This window comes from Lepisosteus platostomus, chromosome 15, assembly GCF_059453375.1.
Source record: "Lepisosteus platostomus isolate fLepPlt1 chromosome 15, fLepPlt1.hap1, whole genome shotgun sequence".
Taxonomy (NCBI): domain Eukaryota; kingdom Metazoa; phylum Chordata; class Actinopteri; order Semionotiformes; family Lepisosteidae; genus Lepisosteus; species Lepisosteus platostomus.
Genome location: NC_142625.1, coordinates 24,083,118 through 24,095,035, shown reverse-complemented (window position 1 = coordinate 24,095,035; position 11,918 = coordinate 24,083,118). Strand labels below are relative to the sequence as shown.

At 42.7% G+C, this 11,918-nt stretch overlaps 1 long non-coding RNA gene across 1 annotated transcript; it reads left to right on the top strand.

Annotated features, from left to right (window-relative positions):
* Nucleotides 1-660: 660 nt before the first annotated feature.
* LOC148648298 (uncharacterized) lies at nucleotides 661-11,586 on the top strand. The gene is made up of 2 exons (XR_015926652.1): nucleotides 661-816; nucleotides 11,045-11,586. It is a non-coding gene; the product is annotated as an uncharacterized LOC148648298 (long non-coding RNA).
* Nucleotides 11,587-11,918: the final 332 nt, after the last annotated feature.

Sequence of the window (11,918 nt, the reverse complement as noted above, 5' to 3'; positions counted from 1 at the left end):
TCTCCTGTCAGACGCTATAGAGGAGGCAGCAGGTGGAAAAGGAGACTGGCTTGTGAAGAGGGTGGACAGGAGGAGCCCTGGCCCATTCTCACCCTGCAGTGCAGGGGTCATGGCAGTGAGCCAAGATGCAAGCAGACCTCTGGCCTCAAATAAGAATTCCAAATTAAAAATGCAAAACCGATGCTTGAAAACAATTTGTATTGTGTTTTTCCTTACTGTTTAGCAAATGCCCCTCCTGGGAAAAACCCCCTCAATGTGCTTTAGTGAGGAGGTGTTGGAGGTATTGAGTGCCATCTAGAATATTTCCAGACATCTTCACTCATGTTCAGGGTCAGAAATTCAGCGCTGGAATGGATTTGCTAGTACTGTACTGCTCGCTGGCGTGGCAAAGGAAAGTGGCTAATTGGACACCAGCAACCGTTTAGTAACAGCACAGCAGGAACAAGCTGCCGATATTTAAAAATCCTTTTAAGACCGAGCGCTGCGCAGACAATTAAAATTGACCGCAGGTTCTTACAGTGCAGCACAGTGGGGGAAAGTCTGGAGCTGTTTGAAGGTCCCTTGTTATTTCACAGGCATGGTCTTATTGTTCCAGGTCCTGTAAGACAAAGGGTTAAGTAAATGTTTTTAAAAGATAAGGTCCTCCTGTTGACAGCCAGCAGGCTCCAATGGCCCAAACAGGACAGCTCCCTGACTGTGATGAATGAGAAGGGCAATTTTTCTCTCTTTTTCTCATTTTCGGCGGCCGGAGGAGAATAGGTAGACGCCAGGGGTCACGGAGGAGGATGCCAGCCATGCGATGGGTGACGGGGAGAGGTACTTGGTGTGAGCGTGTGTTTCTATGTGTGTGCGCGTCGCGGATCTGGTACGGTTTGAGAGGGGAGGGGGTTCGTTTGCTTAATGGTCCTGTAGCTGTAGCTACTATCTGAAAAAGAAAGACTGTGTGTCTAGCCAGAAAACAAGTCTTGTATTTGTTTTAAAGCCCTCAGCTAAATTTTTCCATTCCCAGAGTCCATTCCATTTCACATGATAGCTGATAAGCACAGGAGTGAGTGTGTGTGTTAACTCAATGCACAGAGACTTACAGTATCCCCTGTCTTCTCCAAGTATCCTTCACAGTCTGTGTGCGCCTTTCTGGGAGTGTAAATCTGTAACGTGGGACAGCTGTTTGCTTCTGTCTGTCTATCTACCAAACTATCTCTCAGTTTAGCCTGTAATTGTACCTGGTAGATATTAAATTCTTCAGTTGTCCAGTCAGCTGTAGGTGAGAGTACAGATAACACTGTGTGAAGCCCCATGGCTTCTGGAGCTCCATAAGCACTTAAGAGTCTGAAACAATCGTCCAGCTGCATTCCCATCTCTTTCTGTAATTCACCATCACAATTTGACCCGAATTACTGTATGTGACTTCCAGTTGAATGGAGGGAGCTATACGAATGCTGCACACCTCTGATGGCACATCTGTAATAGCCCCACACATCTCTAAAACGATGAAGAAAACTCAACTTTGTTCCCTGTCAATTTATTTTTCCAGTTTTTCACATTATAAAGGGAATTGAAATTTTCTAATAGAGGCGTAACACACACTGGCAGAGTCTGTATATGTGCAGTCCTTTGCAAGTAAACAATTAGACATTTAGGTGGGTAATGAATTAGGCAGTGAAATAAACAGACTGAAAATTGCCTAGACAGAAATGCTAAACACTCAAATAGATTATAAACCCCAGTTCATTATTACTAAGTAATAGTACCTTGCGGTATTTTGCTCAATGTGTGCTCTTATCTTAAAAATCATAGTGTCCTGACACTCTAAACCTGACAAATAAGAGGCGCAGAATGTCTGTTTAAAAAACAGCCTTCTTTTTTAAACTATTACTCCCCTGAAGTTACAACCTAAATATTACACATTGGCGGTGCTGGATTTTAATGTTATTTAAAGGATCAGCCCCAAGTGATATTTGTTATAGTTAATTTCCAAAAACATTGCGGTGCATCAATTCTAAACCCACTCGTGCCTCAGAGTGTCAGTTCTGTGTAGAGTGATATTATTTCAGGAAGTGCTGTTTATTCATTTCTTCAGGTGTCCCTTTTCCGTGGGCATCTGGGGTGCGTTGTTAACATCTGCCTGGAGTGATAACGGGGTGATTGCACACACTGGATGACATGTCAGCTAAAGAGTGCACTGCCTCTCACGGCTGTCGCTGTTTAATGAGCTCATCCCCAAGACTCTGTAATATTAGGCTGCCCTGCGAATTGTAGTGAAAATCAGAAAAGTCGGGCAAGCTTCTTGCTTTTTAAGCCTTACAGGCTGAAAAGCTCTCCTAACACAGTAATACACCTCTAAGCATATCAGCTCCAGCAGAGCTCCTGGGGTTGAGGTGATACCTCATCCCCCGCCTTCCATTTTTTTCAAGGTGCCATCTTCTGTCTGTTATGCTGCGTAGGGTTGAAAAGAAACAACAACAAGTGTATGTTAAAAAACAGAAAGTACCAACCAGCTGGCCCGCTTGAGTGTTTAGACAACCAGAACAATGCTTCCTTTCTTTAGCCAAGGTGACGGGAATGTGCAGCTGCCTCACACATTGATATTTTTAACCTTATTCCCAATTAGACGTGTGAATTGTGAAATACCTTAGCTGCAGAGCAGTGGTGGGAGAGCCAGGGGTGGCATAGTGGGCTGAGGGAGACAAACCTACAAGGTTTACTCTCCTTGCCTTATCTGTGGCCCTGGTCAGTGTCCTGCTGTCAAGCCTTGAAGTAATTTATGTCAGAGCTCAGAAAGTTTACTTATCTCTCTCCCCCCAAACACACACACACACCCACCCCCTCTGTGACTGGCTCCCCCTATCCCAGTCAGGCTGTCTCCTGCACAGAAGGCCGGCCTTTTCCTGCAGCAGACAGGAGACTGGGAGCAGGGAGGGAGGCGGAGGAGGAGGGAGAGAGGGCGCTCTAAGAGTTACCACCCTGTCAAAGATACAAGGGTGTTTTGGAAAAAATATCACCGAGTGGAAGGAGAAGTGGAGGATTGTAATGACCAAAGCACAATGCCCTTCTCTCTTGGTTTACCGAGGCATACGTCAGAATCTCACAACACTATCTTCCCCCAACCCACCCCTCCTCTATCTCCCCTCTCCCACTCTCCTTTTTTACATCCACACAGCCATCTGCACTGTGTGGACGCAGGCCTACTACCTGCTTTGTGAGGCAGTAGCTGTGACACTGTCCCCCATGCAGGTCTTGTTGTTAATGAGAAGAATTCCTGTCCCATTCTGCAAAGCTGCCATGCAAATAAAGAAAGCAGCTTCTATGTTTGGTGGTTTGGGTTTCTAGGAAAGCCTAGAACTGTACACTCGATGAACTAGATGATTCAGGAAATCGCTCAGTTAATTAGGCAATCAATTTGCTGTGCTACAGACTGAAATTGTGTTGGCACCAGACCTGCACATTGATTGCACAAGGAGCCTTTACAAAGTACAAGAAAATCTCTTTATAGTTTCATCCTAAATGGTGGTAGCTAATATTTCATGGGAGTTGACTGTTTTGACATGGGATATGAAGACTTATTATAACAGATGGACTTCAATAGCTATGCATACCCATTGTCTTAAATCAAGAAATAGGTATGCATACCCACTGTCATAAATTAGTTTATCTGAGCACAGTTTAATCAGTGAGTGCCCACTCAGCTTAGAAGAGGCACCATTGTCAAATTAGTATTTAAATTAACATGTCAAACAAAATTTGTTGCACATAATACATTTGTGAAAGTAATGTATTTGAAGGGTGTTGTGTATTTCATTTTGTGCTTGAAAGTCTCTTATCACGTCTACAGTTACACTTCATTGAAAAGTATTCTGAGGACAGTATGTGTTTCACTCCAATGGCCTATTAGGTTATTTTCATTGGTCACTTTGTGTTGAATTTTGTCTGCGTTGCTCCTGCCATTCTTTGAGGGAAGATAAGAGTTAAAACGCTCTTCTCTGATGTAGAGCTCAGTCGTTTGAGCATCGAGTCTGGGGCCTTTGTATAATCAGGACGAAGCCTTACTTTTATCCATTGTCAGATTTTAGTTGTTGTAAAGTTGCGCTTTGATCTTTCCTTGAGCCGCTCTGTAAAAGCAAGAGAAATTTGTCCTAAACCGATTTTTTCATAGAGGAGTCAGATAATTTAGACTTTAGAAAAACAGGAAAGTTGATAAACAGCACCATGGTTAGTAAAACTGTCAGCATTACGTAAGAATGCTACAAATGAGAGGAAGTCATTCAATCCATCTAGCTCATTTGTTTTTATTCATACATTCATACTGATGTCACTGTGGAGCGGGTATTAATAGCTGCACAGAACAAGCGATAGAGATGATGCATTTTACAGGGAAAATTATATGTTTGCTTTTTAACTAAGAACTTAAACTTCATTTGAACTGTTCGATCCCATACTAGGAAAAAAATTCTGTGATGTTTTGAATTCCTCCTCATAATCTGAAATTTCACGATATTTTGGGGGGTTTCTTCAGACAAGATGAATTATGTGAACGTTTTAAATGCACGGATAAACTTTAGCTTCATACTCGCTCAGACCCATTACAACAGCGTGTTAAAACTGAATTGATAGTTCTTGATTAGGATTCTCTCGTATTCAGCATTCCAGGATGATCCGGTTGTATTGTCCATCAATCCTAGTTGTTCTATAGCTTCCCGAAGGAGGATTTTTCAGGAAGCCGTTGCAGAATTCATCATTCTTTTTGAAGAATTACTCAAATGACAGTTGAATGAACCCTAAATTTAGTGAAAATAACATTTCAGTATTTCATTTTATTAATTCTGTTTTGTTCTACTAACAAATAAGACACATTTATTTTATAACCTCATTTTAAGTTATTGGAGAGGTATTTTTCAATGATCACAGGTATTCCTTAAAAGCAGACAGAAGCTGAACGAGATTCCAGGCCCTGGCTGTAAGGTGTGACTATGTACCTATGGACTCATTGAACGCATTTGTCCAAAGGCTGTCCTGTAAAGAGTATAACAGATCTCAAAACTGCTTATTAGAGGCTTTGATGTGCTTTAAAAGCTCAATGGTTTCTGCTTTGTATCGCAGGTTACAGTGACAATTGTTTATTAGTTTTGAAACTGCTTAAATCGATGTCAAACATTCGCTGCGTTGCGAAAAAAAATGTTTATGGCTTTTTATCGCGGTTTATTTAAGTGCGCATGTTTGGCAATGTAACATTAAATGTAACAGAAATGGACCACCCAGTCACCATTATTGAAATTAGAACATTGATTTATAAGGTGTTTAGGACTTTTTTACTTGATTGAAAGACAGTCTGCAGTGACCTACGGAAGGCACTGCGCTTTGATTCATTTAGCCTAAATTATAAACCTATTTAAAAGTGAGTTGCGTGGGGGATTAATGTTAAATAGGTGTAACTAGTAATCTGGTAGATTGCAGGATATTTTGATTTATTTCAACATAAAAGGAACTGGTTTGCCAGGTACAAAAACAACTTTTGTACGGAAAAGTTAAAATGGTAAAAACAAGGGCTACTGAAATTCTCACGGGCACGTAATTGGCTTTGCTTGTTTTCAGTTCCACCAGCCTTTAACAATCTGCTTTTTCTTTATGCGTAGCTGGTAACCAGCAGACTAACGGTTCCTTCCTCAGTGCAGCGATTGTTATGGCATCGGTGTTGCTGTGATTTTAACAACGGATTGTATTGCACATTCTGTGAAATGGAGAGAATATTCAGACCAATCTGTTCCTGTCATCGCAACGCAAGCATTCCCAGGTTTTTCAAATATATGCGGCGGGCGGCGGTAAGTAGTCATTCTCCCAAAAATTCATTTCGTCATTCCTCGCCTCTTCAAGACTCGTCAATCTTTCTTGGTAAATACTAACTGCATTTGCCATTCAAGGGTTAAAACTGATAGACTGTTTATTTCTATCAGTCCTGTTAAAAAAATCAAATCTATTTTTTTCCCCCAATAGATTTGGAATGCTCTGGAGGGAGCACCCAAGTAAACGGATTGACTGTTTGGTCAGTCAGTCGTTAATCAACATTAAGCCCTTTTTTTTCCCAAGTTACCGTTGGTATCTTAGGTATTTTATTGGGTAAGGCCGAAGAGCGCAAATTCGCTGTTCCAGCTTTAGAAAGTGACTTGATCCTAAAAGCTGGAGGAATGTCAGACCATTCTCTTTCTCCAGAACAAAAAAAAAGTGCGTTTATCTGCGAGTGAAGGGGGGGGAACTCGAGTTGTACGTTGAAAATAACCTGACTTTGTTTCTTCTCTCAGACCTATCCCGCACACTTTTTTTTCTTGCTGGTATTTAATTTTTAGACTTTTCTTATCTGTTCATAAGAGGGTAAGAAAACACTGGGTCGGCTTCGAATACATCTACATTTAATTGCCTAATTACTTTCTAGCAATGTGTTTAATATCACTGCAGTCATGGCTATAAACACTACTGCAGAGCACATCCCTTTAAAGTCTGATTGATCTTTTCCTATCCAAGACGATTCCAGGATAGATGGACACGCTGACTGGCAATGCTCTGCAATCAGGCCTAATGGCCTTATAAATTCTCTCAGATCATCAGAGGGGAATGAAGCCGTAATATTCAGATGGTTGCTCTGGGACATCAGCCATCTCTTTCGTCTTTCTTCATTGTTTACGTCAACTTTCTTCTGATTTAATAGCATAACAAGAAGACTTCTCTTCCTGCTAATGAACGGGCTAATATGTTTTTTGACATTGATATTCGTTTGGGTGCCCTCAGAGGCTGTGTTTTTTTTTTTTGTGGCGGCGGTGGTGGTGGGGGTAAACTTTAGGACACACTTCGCTCTGTTAGCATAACTCGGCGGTTGAATGATTACTGGAAAAGAACAGATCCTTTTGCTGAATTTCTGGCGATTGTTAGTGGGAACTTCTGGACTCTGTTTAAAGCACTGTAAGGCATTAACCTTGTCAAGAATCGTTGAAAACACCACGGTGGGCAAAACGGCCGAAACGAAATGTTAAACTAAATAACATTAGGCTGATTTAGTGCACTGCGGACAAACCACACAGGTAAGCGTGTTGTCCATCGGGCACAGCACATCCTGAGGATGGATTGACTGAGGCGTTACATTTTGTGCCTAACAAATATTCTCGGGCGTGAGTGATAAATCGATAAGAAGGATTCAGAGTCGGGTGAAGCCCGAGAAGTGACTCCACAGACATCGGATTTCATCCGTTCCTTATTTAACTAAATTGTGGACTCGGTTCTTTGCAGGGCCTGACGATGAATAGAGCTATGCTTCCTATTTTTTTATATTTTCTGTTTTAAAGTTTTTGAAGGCTAGAATTGCACAGCCGTGCGCTCTCTGAGATATTCTCTCTGAACCCAGAGAGACGGACTGCCAGCCGAGTTTCTTTCCTGTGTCTCGGCGACAGGCACCAGCTCACTCGCGGGGTCTGAGAAAAGGCGGCTTTTGTGACTGACGGAGCCCAACTGTGGCTGCTAGTTCGTGATGCGAGCCGTAAATCAGGTGCTATTAGCCGGGGGGGTGATTTAAGAAGAAGGTTCACTCCCCTGCCTCACGCAAGACATTTCGTCTCCAGCGCAGAAGCACTCGGTCATTTACAAAAGCCTGTCTTACAGCAGGTCACCGCCGAGGTGAAAGAGCTTTTGATTTCAAGGCACTATATCTTTTTCAAGGAGGGGAGGAGGGGTGTGGGTGGGGAAGTTAACATCTGCCTCACTTAAACACACGTGACTTTAAAAAGTTTTTTTCCTTCCCTTCGCCCCAATCACAGCCTACACATTCTCCGTGATATATGTTATCCTAATGCTTTTCCCCAGCTCCAGTCCAGAGCCATTATTGTAAATGAAGATGGATACGGTCATTTTGCAGTTGTAGTAATTTATTGGAGGTAACCCCTTTCATGTTTGGCAGCAGACGTCAGCATTATTTATAAGAGAGGGATTATAACTCGCTGAGTCCGAAGAAGTGTTCTCTGGATGAGGCCATGAAATTTGACAAGGTTATCCTGCTCTTCTTCAGCCCGTAATTAAAGTCTTCTCCGGGCTGCGATTTGTCGACATATTTTAATGTTGTTGGGGTTTTTTTTTGTGTGTGTCAAGAATGTGTGACATTAAAAAAAAAAAACACCCAGAGACGTTGGTTGGCCTGTGTTCACCGACTTGTTCAGAGGGTTTCTTTCTAGATCCTTTAGTTGAGTTTTAAAGATTTCTATTAATCCTTTATTGCGTGCCCACCTTAAATTCCCACCCAAAAGACATAAATCGCGGCGAGCAAGGTTTGAGAGATGAGCACTAGTTTCATAAAGTTAAGTAGTTTATATAAACGGAAGCTGTAATCACAATACACGTATGCTACAGTAATAACTATTGTAAGGCCTTTCCCCGTATTACTCTCGGTGGAGATTTGATCCCCAGGCACGGCACGGCTGCGACACCTGTTTATTCTCTTCCAGAGACCGACGAGCTTCATCACGGGCGCGCAGGCCACGCGTGTCGGGCCCTTCAGGTAGAAAGCTAGTGTGAAAGTCGCTGCTTGTTCTTTTTCCATCCCTCGGTTCAAGAGGCGGACTGTTACCTTTGTCTTTTCTGGACTGTGTATTTCCGAGTGCAGTTGTGTTTTGTCAATCCCGGAATGCATTATCAAATTAAAATGCCCCATGCTTAAACGCCAGCAGTCCGATTGTTTTTTTTTTACCGCGGCCCTTGATTTATCATTTGTGACAACACGCGGATGTCACCCCCTTTTTCTGCCTTCCGGGTCCCCCCCCCCAAAAAAAAAAGTTTAGAAAAAGTTATTTTTAACTCACAACCAAACAAAACCGCAATTAACCTTATGAATCAATCCATAATTAACGAGCCTTCGGTACGGGTGCATCAACAGCATTAACAGCTCGCTTATTTTCACGTCCAGTACTTTTTGTATCGCAAAAAAAAAAAGCGCATTAGCGTTTTGACAACTGCTAGTTTAATTAGGGCCTTTAATGAGGAAAAAGAAATGCTTTTTTCAATCAAGGTCACTTACTCCGTCTAGGACAGCCTGTTTTCTTTAGCCTTTCGAGAACCGAAACTTCGTAACACCTACGGCCGGGCAATATTGTTATACAGGTTTATTTTTGGAAAACCTCTACAGTCTTAATGGTCCCTCAAGTAGACCCCGAGGTGGCGTTTCTAAATAAACGCCTGAAGGTTAGAACAGTCTGCAGTAAGTAAACAACTGCGGCGAGAACAATATTAAAAGGAAGGCAAAAAAAAACACCCCCTTGCCAAGATCCTATTATATGCAGAACTGACTAACCACTTCCAGTCCTCTCCTTTGTATTGTGAATGATGGAAGTTCAGACATTATCGAGCCGAGTCCCACTCCGGCAGGCATAAATCACGGCCAGCCGGTGTTTGACAACACAGCTCCTTGAGGCTCGTGGGTGGCCCCCAATACCTGCTCACTGAAGGCTCTCTGCAGTTTGTAGGACTGCTGCAGGATGTCCTTGTATGTCCCGGACCCAGGCCCAGACTCCCAGGGGCTCTGATATAGCGGGGCTGTGTGAATGAAATACAGGCAAAGAGGCTGTGCTGATTTAAAGTCAGTGGACGCACCAGATGAATATGTCAATATAATGTGCACTGTTACGGTGAATGATAGGGTAATATCCTTACCTACGTGCTCTAAACGATAAGGTACGGATAAATGAAACAGACCGAGATAACCACACAAACTGATCCATTCCTAAGCCAGTGCAGTTAATTTGTTAAATAACATTAATTAGCTTTAATGTCACTTAACCTCTCCCCAAACTGCGTAACTGAAGTGCCGGCAGGGGGAGACATATCGTTTCCAGATACACTCGAATGTAAAATGACGCTTTTTCTTACACTGTACAGTTTCCGAATTGATACAGTCCAGGCAGCGATATATCGCAAACATTGTGAAGCCCCGCCAACAAAACAAAAAGGCATGAAATGTCAGTATTTTCGAACTACATGGTTATCTGGAACATTATCCATACATCTGTTAGACCAGGGTACTTCTGCAGAGTGAGCACTTCTTCAAATTCAGCCTGAAGAGAGCTGGGCTGTCTCAGCGTGAAGAAAAGCAGGGTTTCCCAGAGCAGGTCCTCTTGTCCCCAGTGCATGTCGGCGTTTGTTTAAGAGGGGCTCCTCACTGTTTAATTGAACACCAAACGAAATTCAAGGGTTAGTCCTGAAACCCTTCTGAACTGATTTCTTCCCTGAAACTGTTAAAGGAGATTTTATTTTATCCATAGAAACTCCAACTTGTCTTGAGCACATCACCTTTTTGTGAAACCCATGAAACCTCACAAAGGTCTAATTAACACATTATTTTATTCAATTAAGGGACCAATTAAGCAGCGGAAAGCATTCAGTGAAGCTTCAGTCCAGATGGTTTGAAAAGCAGCTGACACTCAAGAAGCAGGGAGCAGTGCTTCAGAGCAGAGGGGATCCGTGCTCTGAAGAGATGCAATGTCTTGTTTGCTGAAGTCTGTTTCACTGCTACTGCGTCCTGGACGTCACTGGACACCACTGTGGGCCATTCCTGAAGTGCCGTTTCTCTTTTGACTAATAACGCTCATATTGTAGCAAAAGCCTGGGTTTATAATCACCATCAGGGGTACCCAGCAGGTCCTGTTCCTGAATGCTAACACACCTGCTGGTCTGTGAGCTTTTACTTACACAATCGAGCCTTTTGCTGCTATATAATCTGGTTCATTAGGATGGTTTATGTTATTTATCGGCTCTTTATCATGTTGGAGGTTGCCTTTCAGCTTTGGAATTTTGTAAGTAAGTGAAATCCCAAAGTTTTGGGTACAAAGCAAAGATGTCCAATATTCCAGTTGTGATGCCTTGTGCGTTCAGTGACGGAGGTAATTAAGCTCGGCTGGAGTGAAAACCAGGAGGCGCAGGGTTTTTCAGGAGCAGCTGTGTGCCTGTGCTGCCCGGCTTTAGATGACAAGGAATGAGAAGGTGTCTTGTTTCCGATTCATCTCTCCCCCTCTCTCTGTAGAGTCTTGTGTAACAGAGCACGGTGACATCGTCCCCCTCAGAACCCTGGACAGTGTCGAGCTCTGCTGCGGCTCCCTCTTGTGGCGGGCTGTCCAGCGGAGGGCACTGTGAGCACTCTGAGCCCACAAGCGACCAGGATTGCAACCTGGCAGGATCTAGTTCGACTGCGCTTCAGTCCTGCACTCTTGCGCTGTCCAACATGTCTTCGAACCCAGGACACAGTAACTCCAGCTCCTACTCTCCCAGTTCAGTTCAAGGATTTGTAGGATGAGCCACTGCAATGCAATGCACCATCATCTTCATCATCTCATCGCTTTCGATAACTGCTATTCCAATTCAGGGTCACGGCACGCACACTCACACCAGAGCCGGTTTTCCCAGAAGCCAATTTACCCGCCAGCATGTCTTTGGACTGTAGGAGGAAATCGCTCTTGAATGACCTTTCCATTAAAACACTTTCACAAGCACCATCAGAATGTAAACATTAACAGTCAACTAATTAAAACATAAAGGCCAGTACAATAATAAATGGCTGTCCTCTTATTGCTCTGTGTAAAGTTATGTCTGCTTTAAGTGATCTTATCATAATATCAACATGTTAAGGGAAGTAGTTTACAGTAGTTACTATGGCTAAAGTGGCACCAGTTGTTTTACAAGCTGTGAACCATTGAATTTTAAAATATTTCTTAATAAAAGAAATATGGATTACATTACATTAAAACTTAATTCTGTTTACATAACACTGGGGAGTATTTGCAGGCTGACACGAAAGAAAAAAAGCCTGACAAATTTTTATTAACAATAGCTTGATTTTCTACTTCCTTAAATTCCTTATGTTTGGAAAAGCTTCAAAAACTGGAAATGGTTTTATGCAC